This window comes from Canis lupus, chromosome 7, assembly GCF_011100685.1.
Source record: "Canis lupus familiaris isolate Mischka breed German Shepherd chromosome 7, alternate assembly UU_Cfam_GSD_1.0, whole genome shotgun sequence".
Taxonomy (NCBI): domain Eukaryota; kingdom Metazoa; phylum Chordata; class Mammalia; order Carnivora; family Canidae; genus Canis; species Canis lupus.
This window is the reverse complement of record NC_049228.1, coordinates 63053571-63060766: the sequence shown is the minus strand read 5'-3', so window position 1 is coordinate 63060766 and position 7196 is coordinate 63053571.

Here is a 7196-nt window from a genome sequence, read left to right as displayed (position 1 = left end):
CTGAGTTGTCAGAATTAAATGAAATAGCATGCTTATTAAATGGGAGACATTATTTCAAACGCCAATGATAGCATCCCGTTATCTGTGCTCATAAATCCCTCTATTTTTAACCCTCATACTTCCTGCAGTATTTTCTGACTTGGCTTAGATTCAGCTGTCACGGAGTCCATCCAACTACGTTCTTTATATCAACACAATTCGATGAATATTTATTATGGTCTGCATTAAAATCCTAGGGATCAGTCAGAAGTGTTTTCACATTCCTGACCCAAATACATACACCAGCTGTGTGACCCCAAGAAAGAGGGTTAATCTTTCCAACCCTCATTTTTATATATATGCTTTATAAATGGAGACATTAATAAGATAACATGTCTCAAGTCCTTGGACAAGTACCTGGAAAACAATTAGTATGAATAAATGATAATGTAGCTCCCCTCTTCCTCCTCCTCCTTCCCTTATATACTAAATTACTTTTATTCATGTTTCTTGGATAGTTCAAATCAATTAAACTATTTTGACCAGATCAACAACCAATAGCCTGATGGGTAGCTGATCTCACTGTGGTAAAATTGCACAGATGGTGGTAGTGGCTGCGATATTCACGGTCTTTGCGGTCCAGGTGTCTGCCAAACAGAGAAACTGGGCTGGAGTTTTAAAGTACTATGTCCAGAAGAATGTGGGATGTACCGGATCTGCCTGTCTGTCCCTATCTCCGTCTGTCTCTCTCTCACACACACATACCCCTTCTGGCTTCAACTTAGTCCTTCCTTCAGAACTACTCAGCGTTGCCTTTCATTTCTTTCCATATAAATGTAGAAATAAATTTCTCCAATTTACTGAAAAGTATCTCCCAAAGGGACTGAGGGAGGCAGGAAATTAAACTGTGGTGCTGAAATCATTTCAGCACTCTAGCTTTACCCCACAAATGTAAATTTAGGGAATTCCACTTGTCAAAGTCCTCTTTGAAGCTTTGAATAATTGGATCCCAATTATTCTTAACCACATTATTCAGGCCTATGTTCAACTTAATATCTAAATAGATTACATTTTTTGCCACCTACTAAAATTCCCCAAAGTGAATATTGCCACATTATGCTCTTCAGTTAAGAGTGAAATTTCTGACTAAAAATGTTTTTACTCCTATCTCGAGATGGCTGCAAAATCCTCCATGATAACTAAAGCTGTGAGAATTGGCATCACATTTGAATTGGTATCAACTTGTAGTAAAAATATGCTCAGGAAGAAGGAATCATTGTACTTTCTACCAATCACTTTAATACCTGAGACATCTTCTTTCTTACTAATAGCTCTTCCTAATGGTTATAAAGTCAAAACAGATAGCAAAGAATATAAAAGGAAATCATAGTATCTGGAAGTATCTCTCTGAACAAGTTGAATACAGTATAAATTACATGTTCTTATTCTACTTTCAAAAGGAGTTAATGTTTAAAATCGTGCCATGCACATTCTCTTGTTGAATAATTTTTTTGGTTTTCTGTTTCATACACTGTTATCAAATGGCTCCATTATATTTTTTATGAGCTCTTAATATCTATCCTTCCTTTTTAACTTTTCCAGGGAAAGTAAGAGAGTAGCTAATCTTGCAACAGTGCTCAAGACAGCCTCCCTCACACCCCTACATCAGAGGATTATTCTGTCTAAAATGTCAATAGGCAAGTTTGAGAGCCCCTGCATTACACCATGTTACAGATTGGGACATTGATGTGTTATAATAAAATGTCATACCAGACATGAGTAGAGAGTCAGGTTTACATTTTATGATTAGTTGAGACAAAATTACTATATGGATTTATTGCTCTTAATTTAGTATCATAACCAATGGGAACAGGAAGTGGCTAAGAAGCTTGCTGGGTGATAGATGTGAATTATTCTAGAATAAAGTTTTGTCTTAACATTCTCACCCCTGCGGCATCCACAAAGTGAACAATTAACTTAAGGTAAAAAGTAACTTTTTAAAAAAATTTATTTAAATTTTGCATTGCATCTTTCCAAATTTTAAATCCTAGAATTTTCAGAACACATAGAATGAATAAGCAATACTGAGTCCATGAATTCAAAGTTCAGAGCCTTTACATCTATAAAACATTTTAGGTACCATATAAAGTTTATCTTAAAAAAATATTTATTTTTTAGAGACAGAGCAAGAACAGGAAGGACAGAGGGAGGGGGAGAATCTCAAGCAGATTCCACATGGAGCATGGAGTCCTACGTGGGGCTTGATCCCATGACCCTGCTCTCAGCACTACCTGAGCCAAAACCAAGAGTCAGGCACTTAACCAATTTCACCACCCAGGTGCCCCTGAAGTTTATTTTTATAGTAATTTTATACATAGTGTAGTATAGTCGCATACTGTTTGCTATCTGTATGTGAAGAAAGAGAGAAACATGAGTAAAAACAATTCCTAATCCACTGGGTGGCCCTCAGCCCCAGGCAAGGTTTTTTATGCATTTGCTTGATGCTTCCTCATTTCTCCTCACTACTCTGTATATAATAGCAGGCTAAGTCTTCCTTCCTTCCTTCCTGCCTTCCTGCCTTCCTTCCTTCTCTTTTTTGTTTTGTTTTATTTATTTCTTCAGTACAAAGTTGACAATGAGAAAATTAGCAGGGGTCCTTGCAGTCAGGAGACTTAGGGATGATTGGTTACAAATAATTCCAAACATCAATTCCAGTCCACACATCAGCTCTGTATGTCTTTTTTATGATTTATTTATTTATTTATTTATTTATTTATTTATTTATTTTAGAGATAGAGAGTGAGCAGGGGAGAGGCAGAAGGAAAGGGAGAGAGTCAGACTCTCCACTGAGTGTGGAGCCTGATGTGGGGAACGATCTCATGACTCTGAGATCATGACCTGAGCCGAAATAAAGAGTGGGATGCTCAACCAACTGAGCCAGCTCTGTGTGTCTTTTATTCTAGCTTTTGAGGGATGGGCCATTTGCTGTGTGGTTGGTTTTCACAACCCTTATGCATCAGCTGGTGTCAGTTGTTTTGCAGAGGCCACCTGGATGGTAAGTTAATGTTTCACATCTCTGCAGGACTTCTTAACAGGTGAAAGGAGGGTGACAAGTGAAGAGAAAGCATATATGGCCCTCCAGGATGCTGCAGGACACCACTTAAGGCAAATCATTTTTCTGCTTAACCTCTCAGTTTCCTCCTCTTCTCCTGCAAGCTGTGGTTTGGATTTAAAATCCTAGATCATAACAGTCAGGTGGCTGTATCTTCTATTTCAGTGCGTGAACTAATCACGAGCACTAATGTCCACCTTCCCTCCAAATGGCCACCCGTGTAGGAGGTTGACAGTTTAAAGAACATGCTGTATATATTTTCAAGATCATCTTAAAAATACTTATTAGCAGTTGTTGAATGTGGATCTGCAAAATTATGGGTAGTTTTCTCCATTTTCCAGTTTGAATGTCCTTCCCATATTTCCTAGGACATAGCATAGCTTAACTTTAGGTCTTCTTGGATAATTCATTAATAATGCCATTACAGTGTGTATATACAATGGACAAGGAAAAATATAGCAAAAAGTTTCCAGGCTACTGAGAAATGTAAAAAATATCAGACTTCAGAACTAAAGCATTATTTGAAAATATAACAGAAATAATTATAAAATTATGTATGTTTCAAACCAATTTTGAGGTAGATTTCCTGAATGCTGTATTTAAACTATTCTTTTGAATGGACACAGACACATATGCCTTTTCCATACAGGTAGAATTCATTAGTAGACCAATTTCCTTAATAGTTAGTCATCAAAAGTTAGAAATTCTAATTTCTTAACATGTAGTTGTTCAGCAAAGAACAACTTTGAAACTCAAGGGTTTCACTACATTCAGCCTGTTGCAGGACAACTGTCCATTCCTTCAGCAACTACTCTCTTGAAACCTGAAATCTCAAGATGTAGGGACACATAAGGTGCACTGATGGAAGATTGCTAACTCTCCATGTTCAAAAATGCCCCCAAAAGAAATCTGGACCCACTATATGTGAAGAGGTGAGTAAAGTATATTCTCTGCAAAAGTGCTTGCTATAAAAGTGCCAATTTTGATTTTAGAAACTGCTTTAATGCAAAGACTTCCAAAATGAAAAAAAAATTATCAGTAAAGATGACTAGGAATCTATTCTAGATTTCCTACTGCAAATACTACAGTAATGACTAGCTATAAAATATATATGTACTATATGTAAGTGCCAATGTATACACATGCCATGTCTCGGACAGAACTGCTTGCACTGAGCTAAGGCTGTATACTGCTTCTGAGAAATCACTGCAACAAAAATGTAAATGGTCTATAAAATTAAAAGACCTTACTAACCCCATAAAAACAGAATGCTGGGCAGGACCGTGGAATCACTACAATGCTAGGATTTTTCTATTCACAAACCCATTTGCAAAGGAAAAAGTAACATAGGACTTACATTTCTGGTCAAGATGAGTAGCAGGGAGCAGAGTTACCCTTCCCTAAAACACCTGACACAGGAATAAAATACATGAAATGTTGTTTGCAAGACACTGTATACCAGATAACAAAGGACAGTATCCTTGAGAGATGGCAAACAACGTGAGCACTGAGCTATCCCCAGCATACTGTCTTGGGGAGCTTGAGGCCATGGTGCAGGGAGAGATGATCATGGTAGAGCTCAGTAAATTCTGGGAATTAAAGGGAGGCACCTGAGAGTCCAAGAAGACGAAGGCACCCACAGTTCATAGGACAGAGTAACAAAGAGAAGAAAGCTGAACAGAGAGAGGGGTCTGCAGATCTATGGAGTCTCCCTTTAGTATTGGTCTGAGTATTGATCAGAACACTCATATAGTTTCCTTATAGAGAAAAAAGAGAATTATAAAAAATGAACAGGTGACCAAATCAGACTCAAAGTAAGTAGAAGAAAATAATACAGACTAGAGTGGAAAGCAATGAGTTGGAAAACAGAAAAACAATAGAAAAAATCAGTGAGACCAAAAGCTTGTTTTTTAGGTAGATCAATAAAATGGATAAACTCTCATCCAGATTAATTTTTAAAATAGAGAGAATACAAATTATCAGTATGAAAAATGAGAGGTGAAACTACTAGAGATTCTACATAGATTAGGGAAATGTTATGTCCAACTTTATGACAATAAAGTTGATAACTTAAAGAGGCCAATTCCTTGAAAGACACAAACTACCAAATTCATCCAAGAAGTAAGTAATCTGTATAGCCCTATGTCTATTAAAGAAAATGTATTTGACTTTTAAAACCTTTCACAAAGAAAACTCTAGACCCAGGTGGCTTTATTAGTGACCTCTGCCAAACATTTAAGGTGAAAATAATGCCAATTTGGTTTTTTTCAGAAAATTAAAGATTATTTCTCAACTCATTTGATGAAATTAGCTTTATTCTTATAATGAAGATATCATGAGAAAAGAAACTACACGTGGATATCCTGCATGAATACATATGCAAAAAATTCTGAACAAAATTTTGGCAAATTCAATGCAATGATATGTAAAAATAGTAGTGCATATTACCAAATGGGTTTATCCAAGGAATGCAGGGTTGGTTTGATATTTGAAAATTAATCAATGTAAGTCACCCTCTCAAGAACAAAGGAATAAAAACCCATGCATTCATTTATTCCTGATTAGAAAAAAAAAAAACCAACTTAGCAAACCAGGAATAGAAGTGAATTTCTCAACCTAAATCTTGCTTAATAGCTAAAGACCAAAGACTCTCTCTCTAAAATCACAAAAATGATCATGACCTCTGCTCTGACCTCCTCTATGAAACATTATATTTGGGGTTCTAGATAGTTCAAATAAGGAGTAAAATGAAAGGTATCCAAATTTAAAAGAAAGAATCAAATAGTCTTTATTTTCAGAGGACATGATTAGCTACATAGAAAATCCAGTAAGAGACGCCTAGGTAGCTCGTTATTGAGCATCTGCCTTTGGCTCAGGTCATGATCCCAGGGTCCTGGGATGGAGTCCCACATCAGGTTCTCTGCAGGGAAACTGCTTCTCCCTCTGCCTATGTCTCTGCCTCTCTCTCTGTGTCTCTCATGAATAAATAAATAAAATCTTAAAAAAAAAAGAAAAAGAAAATCCAAATAGGATTTACAAAAACGCTGCTGGCAATAATAAAGGAGTTAGTAAGGTTTAAGGATAAAATATGGATATAAAAAATCAATTATATTTCTATATACTAGAAACAAACAATTGGAAATTGATATTTATAATTTACAATAGCATCAACATTTACAAAATACTTAAGGACTGGTCTGGCGAAAGATATAAAGACCTATAAACACTAAAAACTCTGAAAGAATGCCACTGAGAAAACTTACAGAAAGTCTAAATTAAAAGAGAGATAGCTTGTGCCTGGACTAGATGACTCAATATTTTTTGAGATGTCAATTTACCGCAAATTGCCCAATATGTTTAATGCAATCCCAATCAAAATCCCAACAGAATTTTCATAGAAATTGTAAACTTATATTCAGATAGAATCTATCTTAAATTCTGGACATGTGAAGGCCCCAGGATAGCTGTAACAATTTTGAAGATAATCAAGCTAGAGGACTAATGCTGCCTACCTGTAAGACTAACTAGAAAACTTCGGTAATCAAGACAGTTTGATATTGGCATAAAGATACATTGATGGGAAGGAATAGAGTTCAGTTATAGACCATACATACACGGACAACTGATTTCCGACAAAAATGCAAAGAAAATTCAATGGAGAAAATATAGTCTTCAATGGCTGGTATGAGACAATTGGATATCCACAGGCAAAAAACAAAACAAAACATTATCTTATGTCATATGCAAAAATGATTTCAAAATGAATCATAGACCTAACAATAAAATCTAGAACTGTAACACTTCTAGAAGAAAACAGAGGTGAAAACCCTGGTGACTTTGTGTTAAGCCAAGGTGTTTTAGATGACACCTAAAACATAATCGATAAACAAACAAACAAAACCCTAGATAAATCATACTTCATTAAAATGAAGTTTCTCTTAAGGGGACTAGAAAATAAACCACAGACTGGGATAAAATATTAGCAAATTACATATCTGATAAAGATAAAGGACCAGTATGTAGATATATAAAGAATTGTTGAAACTCAACTAATAAGGAAAAATATAATCCTTGTATAAATCCCATATAAAAATATGAAGAAGAG